Source organism: Engystomops pustulosus, chromosome 2, assembly GCF_040894005.1.
Source record: "Engystomops pustulosus chromosome 2, aEngPut4.maternal, whole genome shotgun sequence".
Classification (NCBI taxonomy): Eukaryota; Metazoa; Chordata; class Amphibia; order Anura; family Leptodactylidae; genus Engystomops; species Engystomops pustulosus.
The window spans coordinates 165981647-165996753 of record NC_092412.1 but is presented as its reverse complement, the minus strand read 5'-3'; the positions used below and the strand labels follow the sequence as shown (position 1 = coordinate 165996753).

At 40.8% G+C, this 15107-nt stretch overlaps 2 protein-coding genes across 2 annotated transcripts in view; both read right to left on the bottom strand.

The window, feature by feature from the left end:
* TNNI1 (troponin I1, slow skeletal type) overlaps window positions 1-615 on the bottom strand; it is a 143608-nt gene extending 142993 nt beyond the window's left edge. The window contains exon 1 of the mRNA XM_072137227.1: window positions 570-615. The gene's annotated coding sequence lies outside the window, so the exon portion shown is untranslated. The remainder of the gene's footprint in view (window positions 1-569) is intronic.
* IGFN1 (immunoglobulin like and fibronectin type III domain containing 1) overlaps window positions 1-15107 on the bottom strand; it is a 743161-nt gene that overhangs the window by 142993 nt on the left and 585061 nt on the right. The window lies entirely within an intron of this gene.

The window sequence follows — 15107 nt, the reverse complement described above, 5'->3', positions numbered from 1 at the left end:
GTAATGAATGAGTGTGCACTCAGCCTCTGGTATGTAACGAATGAGTATGCACTCAGCCTCTGGTATGTAACGAATGAGCGTGCACTCAGCCTCTGGTATGTAACGAATGAGCGTGCACTCAGCCTCTGGTATGTAACGAATGAGCGTGCACTCAGCCTCTGGTATGTAACGAATGAGCGTGCACTCAGTCTCCGGTTTATAAGGAATGAGCGTGCACTCAGCCTCCAGTTTATAACGAATGAGCGTGCACTCAGCCTCTTGTATGTAACGAATGAGCGTGCACTCAGCCTCTGGTGTGTAATGAGCATGGCTTGTGTGTTATACACTGTACCCGCTGCCTCTATCTGATGAAATGTGCAGATATCTATGAACTGTATACATAGTGAAATAATATAATGATACAGAGCAGACTGATACCAGAATCTCTAAATTCTGCTTATATGTATGCAGAATTTAGATGCAGTTCTCCATAGTGTGCTCCAGATGAATGGCATTGGAGAGTGATCCTCTTATATCCAAGCAGCAGAACTCCTTATACAGTGATGAGTATGAGTGCAACACATTTTTACCTCATACTGTGTCCTTTGTGTTTTCGCTAGACGTCCTCTCCTGAGCGCCTATTAGGAGGAAAAAAGAGAAGGAAAACTAGGCAGAGGTTATGTCCTAACCCATTGCCTATTGAGAATGAGTCTAATATTTATTTTCCTGTGTTTACCCCAGGATACAGATCCAGCGATCCACACAGATCCCAGGCTGAAGCCTTCCTATCATGGTTCATCTCACAGGAGATGTCTCCTTTCCCTCTAGATCTCCACAGACATCCTCTACTGCGGATTCTTGCTTATAGGAATATTAACTCTTCCAGAGATTAAATCTAATGACCCAGACCAGATATTCTTTCTGAGGAAGAAGAATGTAATTACCAGTGGAATCCACTAAAGATACTGAAGGGAAACATCAGGGAAAGGATGATTCTACTTTCCAGTCACTGATGATGATGTCTCCCCTACTCACACCAGTCCTGTCTATATGTTTTCAGCATGGATGGACCAGACCTGATAACGGCATTAGAGGTCCGGTGACCAAGGGAAGAAATCCTACAGTCTTTGCCCCTACTGGCCATGTAATCTGTAACAATATCTATTTGATGCTTCTATTACCAGCATTAAGAATTCCTCTGATGGTTGTTGGGCCGTGGCAAAAAGAGCTGTATGGACAAAGCTCTAGAATAAGGACACTCCAGCAAAAGGATTATTTGAATTTTCAACGTTTGTTTGTCTCAAGTATTTATTCCACAGTTAGGCAAGATCCTGGCTGCAGGCCCTGTCATTTTCAAGATATAAAAACTCAAAAATCCAGGAAGAACGGGAACAGTTTGTTGTTCTATCCCATCAGCTTAGTACATAGGGTCGGTTCAGACACAGGCAACACCTTCCATGAGTAGGTAAAAAAGCCACTTAACTCAAAACAGGGGGGGATTAGTGCATCTGGCCTGGTGTAATATCAACAATAAGAAGACTGAGGTATTTCCCTTCAGATTGGCCAAAGTCTTTATCAGACGCCTAGTGTCCTCAACAATTTTTGGAAATATTTCACCAGACTTCAGCTAAAAAGTTAGTGAGTGACAAGATGCTTTTACCAAATGCATGTTACCATAGATGTGGTTCAATGAGCAAAGCCAATATTTAAAGTGAAGGAACCAGTCCCAATAATTCATAGCAATGAAATACCAGATTATTCATCCTCACATATTAACCAGAGGGATACCTCTTTCTGAGGCTGTACGTGATCGGATTGTGGTGCATCGGCGCCGGCATGCATTCAACAGAAATCCGGGCGAAAACCCAACGGATTCGGAAAAAACGCTGTATTTAAAAAAAAGTGTCGCTTGACATGCGCTTACCTGCACCCACAATAGGTTGGTGAACTTCCGTGACCTCCAGCGAACTTCAGTGCAGCAGCGACACCTGGTGGACATCGGGTGCACGGCCTTAATGACTCCCAGCCGGATCCGAAACAGCGTCGGAGAACCCACCGCTGGATCATGACTGGACCGGGTAAGTAAATGTGCCCCATTGTCCTCTATTCATCAGGGGCTGTGAGCCAATCAGGCTAGCGTTACAATACTATCTTTTTTCTATGTTATTATTCTAACACGTCCATCTCGTCTGCAGCAATCACAATGTGCTGCTGCCTACATATATAATTGACTGTAACGAGGTTCCTGAAGTCCCAACTTACAAGAGAATGCAAAACCCTGCCCTAAGCAGAGGCAAATCTTCAACCGTTGATATTTAATATTCTTAGTCATATTTCTGACATCCAGAATACTTAGTATCAGTGGAGTTACTAATGCCGTAGCAACCGTAGCAGTGATGCTAATGAGCCAGCCCAGGACCCACAGCCGAACCATAAATTATGCACGCCATGTACCCCATGCGGGCTTGTCCCTATTGACCATAGCTGCCGCAGCCGCAATGCTGAGGGGGAGCCGGGAGGTGCTGTTGAGTCCCTCTATGTCCCTTCTGCTGCTGCCCGTCCTATCTTATTCCTGCATGAACACATGTGTCACATGACACATCCTGGCCAACGCTGAGTGGAGGTCCAGGGCGCCTACTCACAAAGCATACATCTTCTGGCTCCACTAAAAGCCTAAGGCCAGGCGAATCCCCAAGCCAGCCTATCATGTTCATGCTTGGACTGCAGAACTCCAAGCACTATCCTTCAAGGATTCCTACCTTAACATTCTGGCAGAAAGCATCATGTTACTTTCCTGCCCAGCTTTGATCCAAAGTCTTTAGTCTACAGTCTTCAGAAAAATCTTCTTTCAAACAATACAGTTTCAAAGAACTTTAAAAAGGGGGAAAACTGTCCACATGGATCATTGACTCCATGAGATGCTGTTGAGTCTCTCTGGTCATGAAGCTCCAGACCAACTGAGAGCCAACTCTACATCAGCTTCTATAGCTGAGCTCTGTCACGTCTATCAGTTCTACAGAGCAGCCATTTCCTTTAGTCAGTGAGGCAGCACAACTTTCCGCCCTTAAATAATGAAACGTTATTGCTATATACCATACAAGGGTTGTGTGTGCACTCCGGCCTTATATAGGTGGAGTCTGCCAAGACACTAATTGTTTAATTGTCTACTAGTGCTTGTTAACCTGTTCTCTTCTCAGTTGTACCTAGTTGTACATAATAATCCCATATGTGTGCTGCCTCACGGACAAATAGAAATGGAAATTTTGGTAAGCAAATTTCTTCCTGCGCAGACATTGAACCAGGTGTTCATATATTTAATGATACTTAAGAATATATATATATATATATATACATATACTCACCGGCCACTTTATTAGGTACACCTGTCCAACTGCTCGTTAACACTTAATTTCTAATCAGTCAATCACATGGCGGCAACTCAGTGCATTTAGGCATGTAGACATGATCAAGACAATCTCCTGCAGTTCAAACCGAGCATCAGTATGGGTAAGAAAGGTGATTTGAGTGCCTTTGAACGTGGCATGGTTGTTGGTGCCAGAAGGGCTGGTCTGAGTATTTCAGAAACTGCTGATCTACTGGGATTTTCACGCACAACCATCTCTAGGGTTTACAGAGAATGGTCCGAAAAAGAAAAAACATCCAGTGAGCTGCAGTTCTGTGGGCGGAAATGCCTTGTTGATGCCAGAGGTCAGAGGAGAATGGGCAGACTGGTTCGAGCTGATAGAAAGGCAACAGTGACTCAATTCGCCACCCTTTACAACCAAGGTAGGCAGAAGAGCATCTCTGAATGCACAGTACGTCGAACTTTGAGGCAGATGGGCTACAGCAGGAGAAGACCACAACGGGTGCCACTCCTTTCAGCTAAAAACAGGAAACTGAGGCTACAATTTGCACAAGCTCATCGAAATTGGACAGTAGAAGATTGGAAAAACATTGCCTGGTCTGATGAGTCTCGATTTCTGCTGCGACATACAGATGGTAGGGTCAGAATGGTGGTGGTGTCATGGTGTGGGGAATATTTTCTTGGCACTCTTTGGGCCCCTTGGTACCAATTGAGCATCGTTGCAACGCCACAGCCTACCTGAGTATTGTTGCTGACCTTTATGACCACAATGTACCCAACATCTGATGGCTACTTTCAGCAGGACAATGTGCCATGTCATAAAGATGGAATCATCTCAGACTGGTTTCTTGAACATGACAATGAGTTCACTGTACTCAAATGGCCTCCACAGTCACCAGATCTCAATCCAATAGAGCATCTTTGGGATGTGGTGGAACAGGAGATTCGCATCATGGATGTGCAGCCGACAAATCTGCGGCAAATGTGTGATGCCAGCATGTCAATATGGACCAAAATCTCTGAGGAATGCTTCCAGCACCTTGTTGAATCTATGCCACGAAGAATTTAGGCAGTTCTGAAGGCGAAAGGGGGTCCAACCCGTTACTAGCATGGTGTACCTAATAAACAGGCCGGTGAGTGTATATATATATATTTAGGTATTTTCTGTAACATGTATGTCATGCCCCAATCTGGAACAAAAAGGAAGTAGATAGCGATGCACTGTGCAATAAAGAGCTAATTATAAACACAGTAAACACATATTTCTTAAACTTCTTACCTCACTAATATTGAATGATGTTTTTTGTACCAAAAAAAAAGAAACAGAATATTAGGTTAATCAGGAAGAATTATTTTACTATTTATGTATTTTAAAAAAGAGAAGCTAAACATATGATATTATGCCAAACAGCCTTTTTCAATTTTTTTCTACATAATCAACATTTGCTATAGTAAAAAGATATATATATTTCCAGTCATTTAAATCTGACTTAGGCTACATTCACTGCCATATGGGGGGGCGTGTATACGGCCGAATATATAAGCCGTATGTATGTCCGCCATAGATTGCAATGGGAGCAAGGCACCGTACCATTCCGTAGCTGGGAGAAAGATAGGACATGTCCTATCTTTCCCTGGAATACGGCGCTGTGCGCCATATATTGCTGCCCGTCGTACCATAGCATCATGTGAATGTAGCCTTTCTCATGCAATATGGCAAACCATAGATATATAAACAATTATATATTCTGCAACAAAAATATATATTTTAGAATATATGGAAAATTTCCATTATATCAATTTCAATTTCGACTTTTCATGTATGACTAAAGATACAGTAGAAGAAACGCCACAAAATTAACTGCATGTAAATAAATTAGCAAAATAAGTCCATTGCAGTGGTGCCCAAAATTAGCTATCTACTTCCTGCTCCAATCCTAATGTAGAGGCTTGCTTGCACTAGTTAAGCACAAAATGTCAGCAGAAAATGTAGCTAATAAATCACTACCAGCATATTGTCAAATGACTTACAACTTACAACACATAATGGGGCACATTTACTAAGGACCGCACAATGCACTTTTGTCGGACCGTGCACATTCCTCATGGATAAAACAGCTTGCAAAGTTATATAAGAAGTGTCTGGGAAACAAAAATAAAGGTGAGGATCGGCACTCCAGGCTGTCTAAAACATAGTACTTCTTTATTCAAAATTCCTTAAAATCCATAAAGAGGTCATAGTGCATAGTCCATAGACCTACGCGTTTCGAACATTAACATTAGTTCTTACTCATGGTCTGAGAAACATTGGCAAGGACTTGCATTTAAAAAGAGGATACAACAGGTGGAACTAACTACATTGATTGGCACATGCGCGAAGTGGAATAGCCGAGTGTGTTGATGTGTAAACAAGGAAACAAGGTGTTAACTGTTAGTAAATATGTTGCAATACATTTGAAACTTATGTCAGTTGCAGTGCTCGTAGTAGACAAAGTCATACAGTATATTAATAGAGATACATTGTGTCCGTTTTGTTATTAAGACCGCTGGGCATGCGTGTATCTAACTGGAGGATCCACAACATTTCTCGATTACGGAGTTTGTGGATACGATCTCCGCCTCTGCTAGGGGCGGTAACTCTTTCTATGCCAGTAACCAGAAGGTACGAGAGATCCCCGTCATGTCTTTCTAAAAAGTGTTTAGATAGACTAGATATGTTCTTGTCAGTCAAACGTATTTTGGAGCCGTCCGTCATATGTTCTGCAATCCTTTTCTTTAGAGGGCGGATTGTACTGCCCACATAATGAAGATTGCATTGTGTGCATTCTGCTAAATATACTACATATTTTGTACTGCAGTTAATAAATGATTTTATGCTCCATTCTCTGTTGGTAATGGTATTAGAAAATGTAGTAGTGTTACGCATGTGGCTACAGCAATTACATCTGTTGCCCCCACATCTGTAAGAGCCTTTAACAGAAAGCCATGTACTATGGCCTCTGTTATGCTGTGAGACATATGTTGAGGGGGAAACTGTGTTGCCAATTGTGCGTGCCCTACGTGATATGAACTGGCATCCATTGTTCAAGATTTGTTTTAATTTGCTATCTGCTGTCAACATAGGTAAGTATTTCTTGATTATGGTTACTATTTGTTCAAATTGATTACTGTATGTGGTAGAAAAAACCACCTCAGCATGGGTATTAGATTTGCGTCGGCCGTCAGATAGTAGTGATCGTCTCGTTTTGATTTTGGCTATATCTATAGCTCTTTGTATAGCAGATTTGTGATATCCTCTTTCAGTCAACCTTGCAGTTATAACATCACATTCTCGAGAAAAGGATACCTCTGTGCTGCAACTCCTGCGAGCACGAATGAACTCGCCGACTGGCAAATTTCTCACCACATGACGGGGATGACAGCTAGAAGCTTGTAGCACCGAGTTGCCGCTGGTACTTTTACGGTATAATTCTGTCTGTATGGATTGTGTTCTTGAGTCACCCATCAACATGACATCTAAATATGGGATTTTATGTCTATTAGTTTCATAGGTAAATGATAGGTTACAGTCGTTGTCATTGATATACCGTATAAACTCGATGACGTCCTGCTCACATCTGTCCCATATGAGCAGGGCGTCATCTATATATCTTCCGTACCAGTGTATTTTGCTGATGAAAGAGTTAGTACTGCTATACAGGTAGTTGCGTTCCCACCAGGCTACATAAATGTTAGCCAATGATGGCGAAAAGCAAGACCCCATCGGGCACCCCTGAATCTGCACATAAAAGGTTTTGTTAAACGAGAAGAAATTATTGGTGAGTAGTATGTGGGTAACTGCAAGGATATATTGTTGTAGCTCATAAGAGTAATCAGTAAAAAGACTCATATGTTGTTCTAGAGCTATTAGTGCTTTATCATGCGGTATATTAGTGTATAGTGAAACTATATCACACGTGATCCACAAAAACCTTTCTCTCCATTCTAATTTCTCCATGATTTGCAATATTTGTTTAGTATCTTGTATGTAGCCCGGTAAAGCTTTCACCATGGGCTGCAGATAGGAGTCTAGCCACCCACTAAGTCGTTCCAAAAGAGAATTTACTCCAGAAATAATGGGGCGTAAAGGTGGGAGAAAAATGCTTTTGTGTGTTTTAGGAAACGCATGGAAAATAGGGCACAGAGGGAAATCTGGAACCAAGAAAGAAGCCTCTTTTTCTGTGTGCAGACCCAGGGATAACCCCCACTGTATGTTTGCTATTACCTTCTGTTTGATGTCATTTGTGGGGTCACTGGTTAATGTTTTGTATACCATGTTATCATTTAGCATAGACATTATACATTTTTCATAGAGGCCACTGTCCATAACAACAATAGAACCGCCTTTATCCGCCATGCGGACGATTACATTTTCATTATTCTGAAGCTCCTTCAGTGCCCTCTCTTGTGCCTTGGACAAATTGCGGTGTAAATGTTGGTGTTTGTTGTTAAGTTCTTGTAGATCCCTTTCCACCAGTGTTTGGAACATGTCCATTTCATTAGTTCTAGACCCTATAGGGTAGAATTTGGTGTTTTTAATGGATATTGAAGGCACATTGTTTTGCTTGATTTTATTCTCGTCTGACAATTGTTGTAGATTATATATTACACATTGGTCCCGGAAAGTGTGGTCTTTATACTCGTTATATATATCCTGATGGGGTGTCTCCGGAACGTTGGCTGTTTGGTTTAAATCTACCGGATCTTGGTTGTAAAAATGTCTCTTAAGGGTCAATAACCGTACAAATTTATTAACGTCCAGCAGTGTATGATACAAGTCAAAATTAGTGGTAGGTACAAAGTTAAGACCTTTGGCAAGAACCTGTTTTTGTTCTGTGGTGAGAACACAGGCAGATAAATTTAGTACGGTCAATTCTTCCGCTTCTTGTTGCTGTTGGAATTTGTCGCCCTGGTATTGTATTGAGCGCTTGTGTCTTTTTCCTGCACGTCTTGTGCGTTTTTTTGATTTTGGTTCTTGGAGTTTTTTTGATGTTGTTGTGTTTTGTTGTTTTTTGTCTGATCTGGCTTGTGAGTTTGTCGGGTTTGATTATTTGCAGTTGCACCTTCACTATCAGAGTCCTCTGAGACCGCATCTGTTGACTCCTGTTCAGATGACGTAAAGCCCACTTTACTTGCACTCTGGGAATATTTACGTCTATTTGTGTTTCTTAAGATGGATGATGTGGCACGGTTGTGTCTCCTGTAAGCATGCCACGTGTACACACAATCTTTCTCATAATCTCGCAAATCTCTATTGAATTTGTTCTGTTTAATTTGTGTTATGGCATTTTCCATGTCGGTAATATTATCCTTAAGTTTCGCATCTAGATCCTTAAATTCTGGTTTTTCTACATGCGGTTTGAGAGATTCACGTATTTTTGCAATGTCCTCCTCTATGGCTGATAACTTGTCTTTCTCCATAGAGATGATGAGTTTCATTAGGTTTAAGGAACACTCAGACAATATTTGGTTCCATTGTTTGGAAAAATCATCATTGTATATTACAGTCGGAAGTTTCTTGATCCTAAGACCCCTCGGTATCATTGCTCTTTCTAAATAGGACTGTAGTGTTGTATAATCCCACCAAATTTTCACTTGGTCCGACATCTGTATTTCCAATTCCTGCATCAAAAACCGCACACTTGAATTTTCTGTACCTTGTTTTGAAAAAATTTCCGCTGCTCGGTTTCTTCTCGTGCTATTATCCACATTTTCAAAGGCAGTGTTATTAGTATCCATAATTCCTGTTGTATCTTGTTTAAAAACACCTATGCAAATATGAAAATTCTAGAGAAAAAATATATATATATGAATTGATATATACCCAAAAAAGCTTGTGGGAAGGCCAAGACTCACATAAAAAACTATTTTAATGGTGTTTCCTGATATATGAAAAGGTATCCTATTGTAGCATGGATACTCTAGGCAAGAGGTTGCACTGAATTATACACATGCAATATATAAAGGGCTCGTGTGCACAAGGTTCCATTCACACTTGAAAAACTAATTGTTCACAGAGTCATTATCTTGAAAAAGAGAGAAGGCAATCGGCATGTAAAAGTGCGAAGTGAGGTGCAAACTGCTTCACCCGACAAATTTCAACAATAGGCAACAAAACACATGGAGCGTGTTGCTCACTCACGTGAACCTTGCTGAGCCGCAGGAAACACTAGTGTAGTCCGGTGCACGAATCCAAAGGACTTGTCGGAACGTCCCAACGTAGTAGAGAAACAAAAATAAAGGTGAGGATCGGCACTCCAGGCTGTCTAAAACATAGTACTTCTTTATTCAAAATTCCTTAAAATCCATAAAGAGGTCATAGTGCATAGTCCATAGACCTACGCGTTTCGAACATTAACATTAGTTCTTACTCATGGTCTGAGAAACATTGGCAAGGACTTGCATTTAAAAAGAGGATACAACAGGTGGAACTAACTACATTGATTGGCACATGCGCGAAGTGGAATAGCCGAGTGTGTTGATGTGTAAACAAGGAAACAAGGTGTTAACTGTTAGTAAATATGTTGCAATACATTTGAAACTTATGTCAGTTGCAGTGCTCGTAGTAGACAAAGTCATACAGTATATTAATAGAGATACATTGTGTCCGTTTTGTTATTAAGACCGCTGGGCATGCGTGTATCTAACTGGAGGATCCACAACATTTCTCGATTACGGAGTTTGTGGATACGATCTCCGCCTCTGCTAGGGGCGGTAACTCTTTCTATGCCAGTAACCAGAAGGTACGAGAGATCCCCGTCATGTCTTTCTAAAAAGTGTTTAGATAGACTAGATATGTTCTTGTCAGTCAAACGTATTTTGGAGCCGTCCGTCATATGTTCTGCAATCCTTTTCTTTAGAGGGCGGATTGTACTGCCCACATAATGAAGATTGCATTGTGTGCATTCTGCTAAATATACTACATATTTTGTACTGCAGTTAATAAATGATTTTATGCTCCATTCTCTGTTGGTAATGGTATTAGAAAATGTAGTAGTGTTACGCATGTGGCTACAGCAATTACATCTGTTGCCCCCACATCTGTAAGAGCCTTTAACAGAAAGCCATGTACTATGGCCTCTGTTATGCTGTGAGACATATGTTGAGGGGGAAACTGTGTTGCCAATTGTGCGTGCCCTACGTGATATGAACTGGCATCCATTGTTCAAGATTTGTTTTAATTTGCTATCTGCTGTCAACATAGGTAAGTATTTCTTGATTATGGTTACTATTTGTTCAAATTGATTACTGTATGTGGTAGAAAAAACCACCTCAGCATGGGTATTAGATTTGCGTCGGCCGTCAGATAGTAGTGATCGTCTCGTTTTGATTTTGGCTATATCTATAGCTCTTTGTATAGCAGATTTGTGATATCCTCTTTCAGTCAACCTTGCAGTTATAACATCACATTCTCGAGAAAAGGATACCTCTGTGCTGCAACTCCTGCGAGCACGAATGAACTCGCCGACTGGCAAATTTCTCACCACATGACGGGGATGACAGCTAGAAGCTTGTAGCACCGAGTTGCCGCTGGTACTTTTACGGTATAATTCTGTCTGTATGGATTGTGTTCTTGAGTCACCCATCAACATGACATCTAAATATGGGATTTTATGTCTATTAGTTTCATAGGTAAATGATAGGTTACAGTCGTTGTCATTGATATACCGTATAAACTCGATGACGTCCTGCTCACATCCGTCCCATATGAGCAGGGCGTCATCTATATATCTTCCGTACCAGTGTATTTTGCTGATGAAAGAGTTAGTACTGCTATACAGGTAGTTGCGTTCCCACCAGGCTACATAAATGTTAGCCAATGATGGCGAAAAGCAAGACCCCATCGGGCACCCCTGAATCTGCACATAAAAGGTTTTGTTAAACGAGAAGAAATTATTGGTGAGTAGTATGTGGGTAACTGCAAGGATATATTGTTGTAGCTCATAAGAGTAATCAGTAAAAAGACTCATATGTTGTTCTAGAGCTATTAGTGCTTTATCATGCGGTATATTAGTGTATAGTGAAACTATATCACACGTGATCCACAAAAACCTTTCTCTCCATTCTAATTTCTCCATGATTTGCAATATTTGTTTAGTATCTTGTATGTAGCCCGGTAAAGCTTTCACCATGGGCTGCAGATAGGAGTCTAGCCACCCACTAAGTCGTTCCAAAAGAGAATTTACTCCAGAAATAATGGGGCGTAAAGGTGGGGGAAAAATGCTTTTGTGTGTTTTAGGAAACGCATGGAAAATAGGGCACAGAGGGAAATCTGGAACCAAGAAAGAAGCCTCTTTTTCTGTGTGCAGACCCAGGGATAACCCCCACTGTATGTTTGCTATTACCTTCTGTTTGATGTCATTTGTGGGGTCACTGGTTAATGTTTTGTATACCATGTTATCATTTAGCATAGATGATTTAGCATGTCGGACCAAGTGAAAATTTGGTGGGATTATACAACACTACAGTCCTATTTAGAAAGAGCAATGATACCGAGGGGTCTTAGGATCAAGAAACTTCCGACTGTAATATACAATGATGATTTTTCCAAACAATGGAACCAAATATTGTCTGAGTGTTCCTTAAACCTAATGAAACTCATCATCTCTATGGAGAAAGACAAGTTATCAGCCATAGAGGAGGACATTGCAAAAATACGTGAATCTCTCAAACCGCATGTAGAAAAACCATGTAGAAAATTTAAGGATCTAGATGCGAAACTTAAGGATAATATTACCGACATGGAAAATGCCATAACACAAATTAAACAGAACAAATTCAATAGAGATTTGCGAGATTATGAGAAAGATTGTGTGTACACGTGGCATGCTTACAGGAGACACAACCGTGCCACATCATCCATCTTAAGAAACACAAATAGACGTAAATATTCCCAGAGTGCAAGTAAAGTGGGCTTTACGTCATCTGAACAGGAGTCAACAGATGCGGTCTCAGAGGACTCTGATAGTGAAGGTGCAACTGCAAATAATCAAACCCGACAAACTCACAAGCCAGATCAGACAAAAAACAACAAAACACAACAACATCAAAAAAACTCCAAGAACCAAAATAAAAAAAACGCACAAGACGTGCAGGAAAAAGACACAAGCGCTCAATACAATACCAGGGCGACAAATTCCAACAGCAACAAGAAGCGGAAGAATTGACCGTACTAAATTTATCTGCCTGTGTTCTCACCACAGAACAAAAACAGGTTCTTGCCAAAGGTCTTAACTTTGTACCTACCACTAATTTTGACTTGTATCATACACTGCTGGACGTTAATAAATTTGTACGGTTATTGACCCTTAAGAGACATTTTTACAACCAAGATCCGGTAGATTTAAACCAAACAGCCAACGTTCCGGAGACACCCCATCAGGATATATATAACGAGTATAAAGACCACACTTTCCGGGACCAATGTGTAATATATAATCTACAACAATTGTCAGACGAGAATAAAATCAAGCAAAACAATGTGCCTTCAATATCCATTAAAAACACCAAATTCTACCCTATAGGGTCTAGAACTAATGAAATGGACATGTTCCAAACACTGGTGGAAAGGGATCTACAAGAACTTAACAACAAACACCAACATTTACACCGCAATTTGTCCAAGGCACAAGAGAGGGCACTGAAGGAGCTTCAGAATAATGAAAATGTAATCGTCCGCATGGCGGATAAAGGCGGTTCTATTGTTGTTATGGACAGTGGCCTCTATGAAAAATGTATAATGTCTATGCTAAATGATAACATGGTATACAAAACATTAACCAGTGACCCCACAAATGACATCAAACAGAAGGTAATAGCAAACATACAGTGGGGGTTATCCCTGGGTCTGCACACAGAAAAAGAGGCTTCTTTCTTGGTTCCAGATTTCCCTCTGTGCCCTATTTTCCATGCGTTTCCTAAAACACACAAAAGCATTTTTCCCCCACCTTTACGCCCCATTATTTCTGGAGTAAATTCTCTTTTGGAACGACTTAGTGGGTGGCTAGACTCCTATCTGCAGCCCATGGTGAAAGCTTTACCGGGCTACATACAAGATACTAAACAAATATTGCAAATCATGGAGAAATTAGAATGGAGAGAAAGGTTTTTGTGGATCACGTGTGATATAGTTTCACTATACACTAATATACCGCATGATAAAGCACTAATAGCTCTAGAACAACATATGAGTCTTTTTACTGATTACTCTTATGAGCTACAACAATATATCCTTGCAGTTACCCACATACTACTCACCAATAATTTCTTCTCGTTTAACAAAACCTTTTATGTGCAGATTCAGGGGTGCCCGATGGGGTCTTGCTTTTCGCCATCATTGGCTAACATTTATGTAGCCTGGTGGGAACGCAACTACCTGTATAGCAGTACTAACTCTTTCATCAGCAAAATACACTGGTACGGAAGATATATAGATGACGCCCTGCTCATATGGGACGGATGTGAGCAGGACGTCATCGAGTTTATATGGTATATCAATGACAACGACTGTAACCTATCATTTACCTATGAAACTAATAGACATAAAATCCCATATTTAGATGTCATGTTGATGGGTGACTCAAGAACACAATCCATACAGACAGAATTATACCGTAAAAGTACCAGCGGCAACTCGGTGCTACAAGCTTCTAGCTGTCATCCCCGTCATGTGGTGAGAAATTTGCCAGTCGGCGAGTTCATTCGTGCTCGCAGGAGTTGCAGCACAGAGGTATCCTTTTCTCGAGAATGTGATGTTATAACTGCAAGGTTGACTGAAAGAGGATATCACAAATCTGCTATACAAAGAGCTATAGATATAGCCAAAATCAAAACGAGACGATCACTACTATCTGACGGCCGACGCAAATCTAATACCCATGCTGAGGTGGTTTTTTCTACCACATACAGTAATCAATTTGAACAAATAGTAACCATAATCAAGAAATACTTACCTATGTTGACAGCAGATAGCAAATTAAAACAAATCTTGAACAATGGATGCCAGTTCATATCACGTAGGGCACGCACAATTGGCAACACAGTTTCCCCCTCAACATATGTCTCACAGCATAACAGAGGCCATAGTACATGGCTTTCTGTTAAAGGCTCTTACAGATGTGGGGGCAACAGATGTAATTGCTGTAGCCACATGCGTAACACTACTACATTTTCTAATACCATTACCAACAGAGAATGGAGCATAAAATCATTTATTAACTGCAGTACAAAATATGTAGTATATTTAGCAGAATGCACACAATGCAATCTTCATTATGTGGGCAGTACAATCCGCCCTCTAAAGAAAAGGATTGCAGAACATATGACGGACGGCTCCAAAATACGTTTGACTGACAAGAACATATCTAGTCTATCTAAACACTTTTTAGAAAGACATGACGGGGATCTCTCGTACCTTCTGGTTACTGGCATAGAAAGAGTTACCGCCCCTAGCAGAGGCGGAGATCGTATCCACAAACTCCGTAATCGAGAAATGTTGTGGATCCTCCAGTTAGATACACGCATGCCCAGCGGTCTTAATAACAAAACGGACACAATGTATCTCTATTAATATACTGTATGACTTTGTCTACTACGAGCACTGCAACTGACATAAGTTTCAAATGTATTGCAACATATTTACTAACAGTTAACACCTTGTTTCCTTGTTTACACATCAACACACTCGGCTATTCCACTTCGCGCATGTGCCAATCAATGTAGTTAG